The sequence below is a fragment of the Oxyura jamaicensis genome, chromosome 1, assembly GCF_011077185.1.
Source record: "Oxyura jamaicensis isolate SHBP4307 breed ruddy duck chromosome 1, BPBGC_Ojam_1.0, whole genome shotgun sequence".
NCBI classification, from domain to species: domain Eukaryota; kingdom Metazoa; phylum Chordata; class Aves; order Anseriformes; family Anatidae; genus Oxyura; species Oxyura jamaicensis.
The window spans coordinates 197,218,373-197,234,537 of NC_048893.1; the positions used below are offsets into that span (position 1 = coordinate 197,218,373).

General features: G+C 45.4%; 1 protein-coding gene and 1 long non-coding RNA gene across 2 annotated transcripts in view; one reads left to right on the plus strand and one right to left on the minus strand.

Moving 5' to 3' along the window:
* RAB30 (RAB30, member RAS oncogene family) overlaps positions 1 to 9,915 on the minus strand; it is a 44,150-nt gene extending 34,235 nt beyond the window's left edge. Inside the window, exon 1 of the mRNA XM_035329591.1 lies at positions 9,832 to 9,915. The gene's annotated coding sequence lies outside the window, so the exon portion shown is untranslated. The remainder of the gene's footprint in view (positions 1 to 9,831) is intronic.
* A 3,563-nt stretch (positions 9,916 to 13,478) lies between these two features.
* LOC118168899 lies at positions 13,479 to 15,233 on the plus strand. Its single transcript, XR_004751852.1, has 2 exons — positions 13,479 to 13,569; positions 14,107 to 15,233. It is a non-coding gene; the product is annotated as an uncharacterized LOC118168899 (long non-coding RNA).
* Positions 15,234 to 16,165: the final 932 nt, after the last annotated feature.

Here is a 16,165-nt window from a genome sequence, read left to right on the forward strand (position 1 = left end):
ACTCTTTTAGATGAACAAACAGCAAGTGACTGTGCCTTCTGCCTCCATAAGAGGACATGATACATGCAGTCATCCAGGCTGAGGAATCCCTGAAATCACTGTTGTACCGCAGTATTTGAATGAAGATCTCCAGAAAAGCACGTGCTCTGCAAGAAGGAGCCCCCTGAGAGCAAACAGTGCTCTTTCTGCTTGAGTGGGACTGAACCCAAATCACAGCACAGTGGGACTGCAACAAAAATGCCTCATTTTGCATGACAGTCACTTGAGCTCTAGGAATCATGGATCATCTCAAAGCTACAATTCACAATGGGGGTAGCACTAGTTTGTCTCCTTATTTGCCTGCCTGTGCCATCCCCACTGCATGCAGCATTATTCCTCTTTTGCTCTCCTCTCACACACGGCTGCCAACTGCGTTGCAATACCCATCACGCAGCACCTCGCCGAGAGCTGGTGGCTGCAAAGGCAATAGTTACACCATGGGTTGCATGACAGCTTATAAAATTCTTTGGAGTTCTTCCAAAGGAAAAGCCTTGCATAAAGCAGAGTTATTATTGTCATCTACAGACTGAGTCCAGTTAAGAATTTGCTAGTGCTCAGTGTGGAGACTGCGGATGTCTGAAATACTGATCAATGCGCAGCAGAGAGGCTGAGCTATAAACTTCATTAACATTGCCTGTAACACTTTTTCATCAGCAGCAAACAATAAATCACTGATGAATATTCAAGGCATCCCTCTGAGGTTATCTCCATTTTACAGATGGAGGCAACCAAGAGACAGAAAGTTTGGGAGTGCCTTGCCTCTAACCATAAAGCAGTTAGATGCAGAATTCAACCATCTTGCCTTCAAAGTCCTTCTAGAGGAAGATGCAAATTATATACAGATTTACTCACAGTGAAACTAAAGAGACTGCATTCCCTAAATCACTAATGCTATTTCCCATGCACTGGTTACCTTTACTACTGTAGCACCTACAAGATACAGGTAATTCCATATTCTCACAGTATGAAATGGGGACTAAGAAAAAAAAAAGCCCTATTTCAAAGACTTCACCACTGGTAATAAAATCTGAGCAATAAATAAAACACAAAAATGGCCAAAAAGAAATGAATGACTCAAACCCTGCATCAGAGGCAGAAGCAGGCATGGACAATCCCTCCAGACTTCCAGACACAGACATAAGTACATTCATTAACTAAGCATCACCCAGCATCGCACAGGAGGTATTTACGGCATTCTGGCATCTCCGAGAACTGATGTCATCAAGCAAAAATAAGGAATATTGTGAAAGATGTGTTAACACGATTGAAAGAATTTTGTATGCAGTTTCGCACATTCTTCAGCAAGGAGTATGACATTGAAGCGGGATGCCCTGGTTACTGACGGCTACTCTACGAACTGATGCAGCACGCTCACCGCCGCGATGACTGACAGCTGAAGTAAACAAACAATAATTCACGCCAGGTTTTTCCTCCCCGTGGCGACAGCTTTTGTAAAGCTGCACAACTTAATGAGACACGTTATTTAATATTTATTTCGCAATCAGCCTCCTTTACCCTAACAGAATTAGCCTCAGCCCACAGTGAATGTATTCCTTGGTTGTTTACTTGAACAAGTCAATACTCAATTAAATTTGAATTTCTTCAGTTCTGAGCTTCTAACTAGAGGGGATTTGTTCTAATTTTTTTTTTTCTTTTTGAAATTAAATACCAGCTAAGCATGTGTATGGATGCAAAATGAATCAGTTTGGGGGGCACCGTCCCAAGAAAATTAACCTGGCAAAATAAAATCACAGAATCATAGGGGTTGGAAGGAACCTCAAGAGATCATCGAGCCCAACCCCAAATCATAATATAAATGTTAAAATTGGCTTTAAGCAAGTAGTTTATTGATCTAGAGGCACAACAGGTAAGAGAGCACTGATATGAATGGGATGGCCACTGAGAAAAGACTGTAGGTTTATGATGCATATGGCAAAATGATTAATGGTGGAAGAACAAATATCTCTGGCAGTGCAGCAACTCCATGAGGAGCTTTAAAAACTCCCTGGGCTTTATTCATGGCTGCAGCAGAAAGTTCAGACATGGCCACCATGCAATAGGGCAGGGGGAAGCGCAAACATCCCAGCAGACACTTGTCAGGGACTGTGCATTCAAAGACACTTGTCACTGCTTTCTGGTGACATGTGGGGACTGTGCAGCCAAGTGCAAATGCACTAAAACAGTTTTTCTGCAGGAGTGTGATAACAGAACTGCTACTTATATATATGTATATATACACACATACATATATATACACATAAAGAGAAGAAATAAGAAACATAAAATTAGAAGAAAAAGATTTCCTAATATAGGACAACTCTATGCATTAACAAAATTAGTTTCTGAGGTTTACAAACCTAATGAAAACATCACAAATTACCTAAAGATCACAGTATCAATATACTTACATTTGTTTTCCAGTTTGGGGGGGAAGTAGAAAACCAGATGTGGGGTTATTGACTGTAAGAAGGCACAGCTTGATCCTGCACCAGATACATGCTATATCCATACAAGGGAGGGTCAGCACATGGCAGCACCCAAGAGCCCAAGAAGAAACCTCATTCTTACAGATACCACGGAGCAGTTTCCAACCAAGCCACGCTCTCACGGTTCTCCCTCATAAGTAGGTCGAGCACAAATCCGTTAGCCTGAATTTTAAGACCTCAACTCCGGAGTTCCCATTCGGCTGCTGAAATTAGAGTGTTAACAGAAATCTGGGTTTATATGGGGGTTTCAGTGTGTGCGCACACACACGTCTATCTCTCCAAGTAAAATGCTACTACCATATTTTTGAAACACGAGTACTGCTGGCTGGAAGAAAATGGGCACAGTTCCCTTTTTAGAAGGAACAAATTGTTCAGAACAAGGACAAATGCAATAGAGAAATCAGGCACCGGCTTCACTTCTGATGTTTCAGGCTTCTGGTACATGCAATTCAGATAGAGCCACTGCAGGATTTATCTTTGTGGGTATAATATATACACACACACACACACACACACAGAGTTGTTCAAGAATTGCCCCATAACAACATAATACTTTCAAGAGTAAGTATTTCCAGTGGGATTTGTATATTATCAGATGCATATGTAAGAAATTAGAGGGTACCACGATCTTGTTGGCTACAGTATGGAGAGAATCTGGAGGCTGCTATTGCCGCAGGGCTGGTGGAACTGAGGATGGCGCAGACATTGGCTTCACTTGAGCAAATTTTAGACAGAGGATGTGGAATTAGCTGCAAGCTGCGTTAAAATGACACCTTTCTAGTGAAATCTCTTTTCTGTAGTCATGCCACAGAACCAGAGGGATTTCAGGGAAGACAAATGGAGCCAAAAGCCATCATCATAGAGGTTGAACTTTCAGCCTACAAAACTCATCCGTACCATGGGCTGGCTGGTGCTATGTGAAACCAAATGCTGGGAACAGCCTTCCCCCAGTGTCCTTGAGAGCCCACAGATGTTTGTAAACCCCAAGCCTGCCCCTGCTCCCTTGCAAAAGCTACAGATCACTTCAGTCTTTGCTGGGGTTTTAATTAAACTCATTACCACAGGTTTATCGAAGTTAATACCTTTTCTCCACAGGACATGATGCACCACGGACGTCAGGGAAGATGCAAGAATAAAATGCCTGTTGTTTCTGTTAATCTCCTTCTCAATGCACAAGAATTAACCAATACACCCACAGCAATTTCAGGATGAAGGACAGAGGCTACCTGATTCTCACATCCAAATATTTTATTCATCTCCAAGAGGAATATTTAGACTCTGAGGAGACATCAGAATAAGCCAGGAAAGCTTTTTCAACCCTCCATTTATTTTTCAGGTATTTGAATTTATAGCTATAGAGCAAGAACAAACAACAGGATTATTTTCTTCAAGCGGTAGTCTCTTCTTCTCTCTTTCAATCAGGTTCAGAAGCCACTGTAACAAATCCTGAACCTCCAGAGTTAGAGAAGGTAAAAACTCCCTTTGTCATCAGAAACCAACAGGAAAACAAGCAAAGAGCTCTGTTTGCAGCATGGAGACCCCTTCCTGGGTATCTTGAGGCTACTAACAGGAAACCGGGTTGTCCAAGAAATAAGTTTATATACAAGTTTGTCTTACTGTGCTTTTAAAAAAGGATGTTATTTGAAATAAATACCCTCAGTGCTGCATCCACAAGTGTCACGAGTACACCATGCATTAGACCCTGGAAGCAGGAAAGATGGCCCCACAGAGAGCTTGTCACTAATTAGAAATGAAGCTGGCTCCCTTTATAAACTTGTTAGATAAAAAGCTTTGACTGATCTATTTTCCATTACTCTGAGTTCAGGCAATGAAATTTAAATCACAGATACTACTGATTATTTTTCAAGTCAGCTTTTTATTACTGAAAGCATTCTCTGCAACACAGCAAAACCCAAATCTGGGCGTCCAGAAACATGACTTCTTTTCTTATCTCAGCAATCCCTTCCACTTGCTCTTTGACTGTAAAGCTCAACGTCGACATTCACCTCCAAAATGAAGGCATTGGTCTAAATCCTTAACACGGATGGATATCAGCTTCTACTGCAGTTCCCATCACTTCTGTATCTACGGGTGAATTCAGAGCAGAAGAGCTAGAAAGACAGGATGGCTTGACAAGTTCCTGTGCCTTACAATTCACCCACCACAGGGCAGAGCATGGGGGGATCAGTTTGCTAATCAGACACACATCCTTCTTTCCACCCAACATCTTTAGCAACCCGTTCCCTACTGGTGTCACGTCTTCTGCAGCTGAGAGTCTCTGTTTCTGCCCATTCACAGCATTCCCCAGATTCATTTGTAGTCAGGGAGTATCCAAGCTCCCCAGGGCTATCGCTGAGCATCACTACATAGAAATGCAGCAGGAGGGTGGCTGCACTGGAGCAGGTGGCAAGGGGAGGCTCAGGAAGGGGGAAATCCTCCACTGGAGAAAGCAGATGGGCACAAGCATGGCAATGGTCCGTCTTGAGCCAGTGCCATCTCAGTAGGGCCTGCCCACGTGAGACAGCCCTTACAACCAGCTGGCTGCTCCGGGAAGGGGCTGCATCCTTCCATAGCCAGGCAGAGGGGCAGGCCCAGCTGCTCTTTCTATAGGTGCAAGGGGATCAGCCAAAAATAACCAAAAGCACATGGACTGATCACGTACAGGCTCTCACATCCCAACAAACCAGTGCCAAAGCTCAGCACCATCCAGCATTGACCAGGGTCCACGATGATTCCCTTCTGAGAATAACAGGATGGATTTGTATCAGGAAATACTCCCACTTAAGTGCACACACGCTGCCCTTCGAGTAACTGACTTTTCACTGAATGCACAATCAAAAAGCATAATTTTGGTTTCTGTGACTTCATTGCAGATGAGGAGCAGCCCAAGGCAGCTGTGGGTCAGGCTGCTGGGGCCCTGCATTGTGTCCCTCTCTTTGTGGAGAGCATCTCTAGCAGGCCTGAGTTACCCAGGCACTGTTTGGTTTCTGTACACTTTGGCATCTCTAACATCTTTTTTTTTTCCTTCCTTTTCTAAACTCACCCTGCAGGATACAGTCTTTTGGGAAACCACGTGCAAGCTCATCTTTTTTCATGCCAGCACATCTTTCCCTCTCCTTCCTCTTCTCTCCTTCCAAGGTCTAAAAGAAAACACCATTCAGATACTTAAAGGTTACAGTTAACTTTTACTTCAGCAGAGCCTTACAAAGGAAGTATTTATTCTAAAAGGAAAGTAAGTAGGGTATTCACAGATCTTGAATAGGACAGCAGCAAATTTCAGTGAAACTCTCTACAGCTTGAGAAATATAAAAATCTTATTGAAGGTTTCATCCTCTGTTTGTAAAAGTATTCCCTAATTATCTCTGGAAAGTAGTAGCTAGGTTACTTTAAGCAGGTGGTTTAATTTTTGCCTGAAGTACATTAGGGAATGGTGCACTTCTGCAGAGAGAAGTGGGAGAGCCATAACTCTAGGCAAAGCAGGACAACAAACAGCATTTAACTCTCTCAAGCTGTTTGCAGCCTCTGTATCTATCTAGAGCTCTATTCAACAAAGCTCTCTAATGCTTTTTATCTATGCAGGGCAAAGTCAAATAACCCTACAACACACATCTCACTAATACCTTGCTTTTGCCCTATATTCAGGACCAACATTAAATAGCACAGATGAGTTATGAAACTACTATAACAGTGACATACTTTCACGGGGTCTTCATTCTGTTTAAATATTGACAAGGGACATGTTCATCCCTGCTCTGCCCTAATTAATCCAACATATTAGCACCTGAGAAATGTTTGACCCAACTCCCTCAATTGAAATCCATGATTTAAGCAGAAGCTGACCAAAAGGTACCAGGATTGCATTGCAAACAGGACAGGACAATTGTCTCACGCTGTAAGAGAGCCATTAAAAATAAAATGAGGATTTAGTCAGTTATTGACAAAATCAATGGGGGGGCAGGAAGCTAAATGACTTGCTGCAAAATGAAATCACAGGAACTGAAGAGTAAATCAAAGCACTGCCTGAGGTCATGTAATCTGTCCTCCAGCCAGAGCTGGGCTGTTGCTGAGCATCTCTGCCCCAAGCTCTGTCCAAACGGGTGGATGTTTTTTAGCACTGGAAACCCACCTGTAATACAGAAGATGATTTTATTGCCTACTAAGTCTCCTGCCCTGAAGTTTTGCAAGCATCCATGCAAGCCTTCTGGTTTAAACAGCCTCATCGCAGCTAGGCACATCCACCCGGTGTGCTTCTGCCATGCCGGTCCCACTGCTGCAATGAATCTCAAACTTTCCTATTGCCTGGGCAGTTGTTTAGCAAAATGCACGAACTAGCCCCTACCACACATTTTCTCACTGCTGTCTTTGTACTTGCTGACAGCAAGGCTTGCACTCACGCTGTTGGTTCTGCCCTAAAAGACTTGGTTTTTTTAAATTAGAAAATGAATTTATCTAACTCCCCGCTATAACAATTTCTTGCTTGGCTATATTTTGTATAAAAATAACAAAGGAGGAAAAAAAAAGTTACTGGTGAAGCAACTGCTCAGCCCCTGCGCAGGGCCCTCCTTATCCATCCGCTCCTTCTCCAGGAACTCCAACTTCCTCCAACTTCCTCACCAGGCCCTGACTCCAGGCTAGAAAATTCACAGCCTCTCATTGCTCTGTAGCAAAGACTTAAAAGACAGCAAATCTGCTACAGCTCTGGGTCTTCCCAAGTTCATCGCATCTCCCCAGCCCTTGGGTCCTCCATACGTAAGGCTGGGAGACACTGCAGCCTCCAGGGAGGCTTGCACCTCTTTCTGCAGCAGTTCTGGGCTGTGGATGATGTTAACAATAAAGCCAGTTCTGCCTTTCACCAATACACCAACCAGTGACACCAAATGAACTAAACCCAGAAATGAACTAAACCCAGCCAAACAAAAAAGCTGCATAGGGTATGGCCAAGAGAACATCTAGCCCTGAAACCCCTTTCAGATTTCTGGACACAAATAAGAAATTGAGGGTAGGAAAAAAAAAAAAAAGAGGAAATTTTTAGTGCTGCCTTGCTGAGAGAGTCCCTCTGGTTCCAGCAATTGGCATCTTGGGGGCTTCTTGAATCACAATGAACGCAAACATTGCATTTAGCTCCTTGCAGGATCAGGACACAAATTACTCAAGAGGAAGGGCCACTTCGCTCATCTTTGTGCTGTCGCTGGAATCACTCATCTCCTGAGCGATTTGCAGCTTTTGGTCCATTTTCTTTCCTCAATTTCTGCTGCTGCAAAGCAAGTTTTCATCTTATTAATACTGTAGATTTCTGGACTACATCTTTAATCCACTTATTGCTGTAGTACCATGTAGCCTGAAAATGCAGGCACACCAAACAACGCTGCTATAAGTCTTTCTAAATTCAAGAAGCCTAATAATTGGAGTAGTGATGAGACAAGCTAAATGGCAATACATACATGTAATAACAAACAGGTATATAAAGATGAAAGCAGTATGAAATGGCAACATCACAAAAATGTCATTGCTTTTAAACTACAAAATCCCTGGCCACGGACATACTGTTCCTTCTCCACGCCGTCTGCATCACTATTTCCCAGCACAATTCCCAGGCAAATTATCATTTCACTTCCAATGCCTTCACTTCACAGCTAACAAAATCGCTGCTATTAAACTTCTCCTTTTACAGCCAGGAAGGGAAACTCAGGATTAGATTGCACGTTCCCTCCCTTATAAAATAAAGGGGAAAATGCTATTCCAGGAAATAAATATATTTTAAAAAAAAAAAAAAAAGGCTAAACAAAGGCACCTCTTCACGTACTGGTATTCTTCCCCTTTGAGTCGGTACCAGAGAGGAAGGAAAATGAAGCGATGAAAGGGATGCCAGGAGGAGGTGGGGATGCTGCGTGCGTCCCTCGGGAGCTCACTGCAAGAAGGGAGGCTACGAAGCGCTGCACATGGGCACCCCAAGCCCAGAGTGTTTACAAACGGCCGCTGGACCCAAACAGGCAGGCTCATTGTCCCCGTTGCACTTAAGGCCCCCCTCCCCAGCACTGCGACTCGGGGACAGCCTGCCAGAGGACGCCCAGTGCCAGCTGTGAAGGAAGGGCAGAAGCAAATATGCAGGAGAAGGGGGGGGTTGTGAAATATTAAATACCTGCTCAGCTGTACGCTCTCTTCCTGCCCCCCCCCGGACAGACTCCAAGGAGGGCTTTGGGAGGATTAAGTGTAAAGGGCATGCAGGGATGCTGAGGGATCTGCGAGGAGCAGCACCTCTGCCCTCGCCCATTTTCCAGCCACCAGCACGAAGGCAGAGGTCTGCGCTCCGCAAGGGGCTGCAGAAATACGAGAGGGGAAAGCACCCTGATGTCATGCTAGGGAAAATGCCTCGGATCTTGCACCAATATCGCAGCAGCGGTCACGCAACGATCCCGCAGAGAGCAAGGAGCAAATAAGCCGCACCACGACAGAGATCTGCTGGGGCGCAAAGTTTTTAAGAAGTTTAAAATATCTGCCCTTATCACGTTTCTAAACGGAGGGGAAAGAAAAAATAAATCATTCGACAGTTTGGGAGTTGAAATAAAACATCAGGCTCTCCGACTGACAGCTTTGAAAATGCGCACTCCTGGCAAGGCTTGGAGGAAAAAAAAAAAAAAAAAAAAGAAAAAAAAAGCTGCTCGCAGACGGGTGCACGGCTCCACCGAACCCCCCTTTATGGGCAAGGACCGGGGGGCAGACAGGAGAAACCCCAAGGCACCGCACACCAGCGACCACAAACCCCATCCTCAACAAAAACAATAATAATAATCAAAAACTTTACGCGAGTTTTTGAAAGGCTTTTATTTTTTTTTCCCCCATCTCAGCAGCACGACAGGACAGCAAATAAAAGCCCACCCTATTCATTTTTTCACCGCTGCACCGCATGGGATGCAAACAGGGCAGGGTCCCCCCCAGCATCCCGGTACCCGGCACGCACCATCCCGCATCGGCCCCAATGGGCCGGGGAGGGGTCCGCTAATTAGTGCTATAATTAGGCTTTTTTTTTTTTTTTCAAAAAAAAAAAATTGGATTTTTTTTTAATAGCAGTAACCCGGCAGAGCCCGCACAGCGCAGCCCCACGTCGGGAAACGCGCCGTGCGGGTAAATACATTGGGGTGGGAGTGAAAAAAGGACAAATGAAATAAAACAGAAAAGAATAATTAAAATAGGATAGAAGAGAATAAATTAGAAGAGAATAAATTAGAAGAGAATAAATTAGAAGAGAATAATTAGAATAAATTAGACGAGAATAATTAAAATAGAATAAAACAAGCGCAGAACTCACCTGGTTTGGGATTTTTCCTCCCCCTCCACGACCACAAAACCAGGCGGGTGCCGGGCGCTGCTGCCGGCGGTGGGTTTTGGGGGGGACGGATGGGGTGCAGCCCCCCGGGGGTCGGTGCCGGGCACCCCCCGGTGCTGTGCTCCCCCCCCCCCCCCCCCCGGGGCTGGGGGCCGGGCTGCGAGCACCCCACAGGGCGCTGAGCCCCCCCCGGGACCCCGCCTCCGGTGCCCCGCGGCTCGCCGGGCTGGGCGCGCAGCCACCCCCGGGGCAGACCCCCCCCCCTGTTTTTTTTCTTTTTCTTTTTTTTCCCGTTATGCACGCAGCGAGGCAATGCCCCCCTCAAGGCTCCGTGTGAGAGAACCCCCCCCGAGGGGCTGGGCGCGAGGGAACGCCCCCGAGGGGCTCGGTTCGAGGCCGCCCCCGCTGCCGGGGCTGCAGGAGCGGAGCCCCCCCCCCCCCTCCGGCCCCCCCCTCCCCTCCCGGCAGGGGGAGGCGGTGCCAGCGGAGCACAATGCCGGGGCGATGACATCACCCCTCTCCCCCATTGGCCGAGGCCAGCCCGCAGCGGAGGCTTCTGGGAGTTGTAGTCACCCTCGCCGTCCCCGCCGATGGGGAGAGGGGCGAAGGGGGACTCGCTTTCCCGGCAGGCCCCGAGACGCGCAGCCGCATGGAGGACGAGAAAGGGGCGGTGGCGGGCGCCATGATGGTGGCGTGGGGTGGTGGCGGAGCGGGAGGGGAGCTGGGCTAAGATGTCGGAAAGGGGCGCGGAGGGGGGGCGTTTGGTGCCTCCTGAGCAGGGGGAGGCTCCGCGTGCCCTCGGCAGGGGGCCCTGAGGAGCGTCGCCCGCTGAGGTGGGTGTGAGGGGGGAGCCTGGGAGCTGGAGGTAGCTTGGTGAGGTGAGGTGGGGTTGGGGAGGGAGGCCGCCTGGGGTTGCGGAGGAAGGCGGTATGGCTCTGGGAAAGGGGCTCCGTGCTGGGCTGTGGTGTAGAGGTCACGGCACCTGGCTTGGGGTGAAGCGCACGGGGTGGTTTGAAGAGCCTTGGCCTGGCCTGCAAGGGAGGGAGCAGGGGACGTGGCCTCGCCACACAGCTGGTGATGGCCTGCGCTGCTGCCGCCGCTGGGTTCTTCCAGGGGTCGTGCTGGTGGTAGCTGTGTTGATGGTTTGGGTGGCGTAAATATGTGGCATGGTGTGCCCAGCAGGAGGAGCTGTGCTGCCTCCGAAGGGCGGCTGTCCTCACTGCTTATGGAGCCGTACACGTGGAACGGGTAAGATGGTGATAAGGCCTCTCAGCGTGGTCTACAAGTAGCCAAGCTAGTTTGTTTCCCTGCCTTCTTATCGGGGCTTAACCAGCTGACCAGATCCAGCCGCTGTCTGGGGTTCAGTATACCCGCTGCCTGTATACCCGCTGCCTGGCTTGGAGGAGATCAGCTAGATTTTGAGAAGTGGCTGTAGAATTTCCTGTATTGACTGTAAACTCTGCTTGCACTGGTTTGTGTCAGGGAATAGAAAATTAACCATTCATCAAATAAGATGATCAAATGATGATCTCATCAAATAAGATTTCTGGGAAGGGGATTGAAATTCTCTTGTTATTGCTGAAATATTTTTTCCTCAAAACTGGGAGGAAAGGCAATGATGTATTGCATGGTTTGGGAAATAATATGATTTTTAATTACAGCTGATTCCTGTGAAATAAAGTAATTTATTACTTCAAGAGGACACTCCATTGAAAGGAGTTGAAGAGTTTTGTAGGCTCCCTGAAAGTGTGGGCCTAAGTCCAATAATGGTATTGGTCAGGAAAAAGGATTTACAAGGTTTTACTTCTAAAATACGTTGGCTCCTACTGGAGGTAGGTACAATGCCTTTGCTCAGGGTAATACCTCACAGTAACTACACAGGTATGGAAGTTGTTTGCCCTAGGGGTACATCCAGATGGTGGAGGGAGGATGTCATGAGATGTTAATTCCTAACCACATCATTAAACCTAAACCATGGAGTCTCTCAAGATTTGTTGATACTGTAGCAATGTGGTCCATTCTTCCATCTCTTTAAATCCAGATCCATCTAGTTAAAGAATCTGAACTAATTCCTAGCTTTTCCCATCCTCCTGCAAAAGACCAGGTGTCTTTGGAGGTGTGCCTTATGTAGCTTCTCCCTACCCCAGCCTTATCCATTTTGCTGTCTTCATCACAGAAGGAGAATATAATGCTCTGTTGGCGCTATAACTTTCAGTAATAGTTGTATACATCTGAAGAATCCTGAATTACAAGCATCCCTGCCTTTCTCTTCTTTCTCTGTGTAGATACGGCAGTTGTGCCATGGGAAATAAACAGGCAGTGGCATGATATGTCACAGCAGTTGCTCTCTTTAAACTTTAAGCCTATGCTTATATCTGTGCAGCTGATACCAAGTAATGATGGTAAGTATTGCATGGGATAACTGTCCTCTATAACTGGCAGAAAACATGGATGTGAAATCGGCATCCAAGGTTGAACTATGTACTTTTAAACTGGTTTAGAAACAATACGACTGGCATTGATCCTTCTCTTTCTCTCCTTCCTCTTTGATGCAATGCTGCTGCTCAGGGTAGAAAGCAAGGATGCATCCTGCTTTACGAATAACATTACTTAACTGTTCTACTGTGCTTCTTTATCTGAAGGTGCTGCAGATGTCTCAGCTAGGAGTTGCTTTAGCAGATTTTGAAATGCAGAAATAAAGACTTAATGTAAGAAAGTACCCAAATGAATACCTGATGCAGCAGATAACTAAAATAGTTCCCTGTGTTGTATGGTTCACTTTCATGACTTGGGTTGTCTGATATTTGTCACTATTAATTTTACTGATCGCAACTTATAAGAGGTTTTAATCATAAAACCTTTCTTGTCTCAAATTTAGATACTTTTTACAGTGTTTGTTTGAAAATGCTAATGTCTGCTTACTCAACAGGTCCTAGTTGCAAGATCTGCAACAAGCTTGTAGCCTTTATAGCCATGTTGTGGAAATAAGTGTTGTCTCTGTCTCAGTGTTTCGCATGAGAAGACTTAAGGTGACAATAAAATCGAAGGCCTGCCTTAGCCATTTCTTAAATACATGAGTATACTCTAATACATTTTGTGAAAGCTTGTTCAAGTCTCTAAGGTGCTGAGCCAACTAAGCTGCCAAACATACTTCATCAGTTGTGTCAAAATCCTACACAGTAGGAACTACAGGTTTCCCTTGTTTAAAAAAAAAAATGATTTTGATCACAGTGAACTCAGGTAAGCAACTGGTCAGTGCCCTGAAATAGGGAGAAGCAGTTAGAAATCCCAGAAGAGGGATAGAGAAGACAAGGATAAGTAGGAATGTGCGATGCCTGTTTGCTGTTTTGCCTGAAGAAGAAATTAATGCACGTTCATACACAGAAACTTCATATCTCAGCTTTCATTCTGAAAAATTCTTTTTCCTTATTAAAACCTAAAAGATTTTCATGCTATAAATTCAACCTTCCCTGGGTAGTACACAAAAACAGGTCTACCGTCTGTATAAGAAATACACAGATCTACAAGATGAAGTTTAGAAATGTTGCAGGATAACTTTCAAGTTGTCAACATCCAGGTCAGCACAGCATGGAGGAATGTTAAGAAGTGGGGCTTTCCTCAGTTCTTGTGTTGGTCCTACATAACTTCCAGCCATCAGACCTGCCGGGAGGAAACGCTTTCATGTGCACTCAAACAGGAAGTGGAGGATGGTTTCTAAAGGTAACTGATGAAATCTGTACTGGTCTGGGCACAGAAAATAGTTTTAAAAAAATCCATTTTCTTACTATCCCACTACAAAATATAGTTCTCCACAGTTCCCCTGGGGGAAGGGGATAAGCTGAAGAGTCACAGCCAGACTATTTGCTTTAGAGCTTATGAAGAAAGGGGTTAAAGACTTTCACATTAAAATTACTGCTCTGATTTGGGGGTTTAAGAAGTTGCTGTGAGTTTTCTTGTTTGTAATGGTCTCCAACAGAGCTGCTTCCTGAAGAGTTAACAGCTGCAGGGTGACAGTGGATTGAGCTGGGCATAGTAGGTAAATAACAGCTATGTGATGTTTTAATGAATCTTAATAGGTAATTCAGGAAAATGAACTTAAATATTTTATTTGTTCTACTTTTTTTCTTAAACAGAACTTGGAAAGGCACAGGTAAGAGCAGAAAGGTTCTGTACCTTAAGTGTTGATAAATTATGGGGACACAGTTAAATGCCTGGGAGACCCTAGAATTCCTGCATTAACTTTCTTTTATTTTTCAGTGCAAGAAGAATACTCTGAGAGCAGTTGAGAACCTCTTCAGGTATCACGAACATGTTCTCCAACTGAAATGTGGCTACAGTTCAATAGCAGTTACACAACAGGAGGGGGTTTGCAGAGTACTGCAAGTCCTGGATTCATAGGAACTGGTTTTAGAGAGAAGACCTCGGGTTCCTCCAGAACTTTTAACTCCCATGAATGTAAATGAGGACTCATCTGCAGTAGTGAAGAGGAAATTTACTCCTGTTGTTGACACTGGACAGGAGGATTAGGATAGGGGACTTAATGTGTGCTAGGCAGAGCACTGCCTTTGAAAAACTGCAGGCAGTCCAAGTACAGGAGATTCCATTTGTGGGAAAATCCCCTTTGGGAAGGCACACTAACAATGGGGAGAACTTGGTAAACAAAGGAAACAAGTTGAATGTGCTACTTCTCAGCTAAGTGCAGGCATTTCTCTTCAGGTGGCGTGGCTTAAGGTGTCCTTTGAAGACTACAGAATTATTGCCAGACCACATTCCCATTTCTCTTGAGATCATAAATGCACTTGTATAGTTCAGGGCCACCCAAGTAGCTTTAGTCTCGGTCGAGTGAGAGAATATCTTCTGATTTAAAAATAGGAGTGCTTCTTACACTTAAGTCCTGCAGAGCTATTGGAGCAGTGCACTGAAGGTAAGCTTTCCCCACCCACGTGTTGCAAGAGACTGGCACACCGAGATCACTCAGGTGGGGTCCAGGGCTGAACACCTGGCACACCTTCGGCTGGCTGTGATCTGGCTGTCACGTACCCAACAAGCACACCTCAGCAGTTCCACGTGGAACAAGAAAGTTAACACTGGGGCTGCGCTGGTTCAGATGTGTTCTGTGTGCGCTGTGCTCATTGGCACAATGCTTGATTTCACGCTGTGTTGCATAAAGCACGCAGGGTATCATGTCGAGGTTACACTGGGTACAGACCCTGCTCTCTTGCCAGTAATCCTGGGAAGGTCTATTTTTGTTGTGTAGTGGTAAACCTGGGTTTGTAAATGATACTGCCCCACTCAGGAGCCAGTGTGCCTGTCCATGCCAGACAAGTAGTCCGTGAGCTGACAAATCCTTAAGTATGGGGCTAGTTTTGAGTAATTTAAAAAAATAAAAAGGGGAGGGGAGGTGTGAGGGGGGGTAGGCAGGGTTTTTTTTGTGATGGATGACAAATTACCAAATTTAAAAGCTGACGAAAAATACCTCTTTGGGAAAGTACATTTCAGGAAAATATGAATGCTGTGATTAAGGTAACATGACCCATTAGTTACGGTTGTTTTCCAGCACAGTTCCTCGTCCCTGGTTGTGTGTAGTGTTATGTTTTGTAGTTTGCAGGAAAAAGCACGCTGGACATAGAGTGTGAAAGCTATAACCATAGGTAAAAACGTCACAGCTGCTTTTTTGTTAAATCATGCACCAGTTATTTTCTAAGAAAGTCCTGCAACTTAACTGACAATGCTGGAGTCCCAGGTTATGCATGTGTTCCCACTTCTCTGGCTACTTAGGTGCAGTGGCACAAAATTATACCTTGCTTTCTACATGATTCAGTTTAAAATACAAGCTTTTGCAGCGTGAGTACATATGTAGCAGTACTGTCAGAGCATTCCTTAACATGCACAAGCAGTTTCCTTTATGGTAAGTAACACTGCACTGTGAAAAAGCATACAGCTGCAGGGAGGGTGCCATTTGATCGTGTCTCCTGTGCTGGAATTCCCTGGTTTTACTCCCCTTGCCTTGGGCTCTGGTGTTTTCCTCAACTTCTTCTGTATGTTCACGCTCTATCATGTACCTGATTGTTTTTTGTTTGTTTTTGCCATTTCTCTGCAAATTCCTCTTCCTGGAAAACAGGGAACAACAGTAAGTACCTGAGGTTCCTGGCCAAGTTTCCATTTGCATGGTTTCACTTGCTCCATTCTGTGAAGTTACATGCAGTGTCCGAAGGATGTAATTTAGCAGACTGCTGGTAAGAAGTAAGAGCCTTTGCATCTTGGCCCCAGCCCACGTAGGTCAGGTTTATACAAGCCTGCTTCCTTACGATGAATT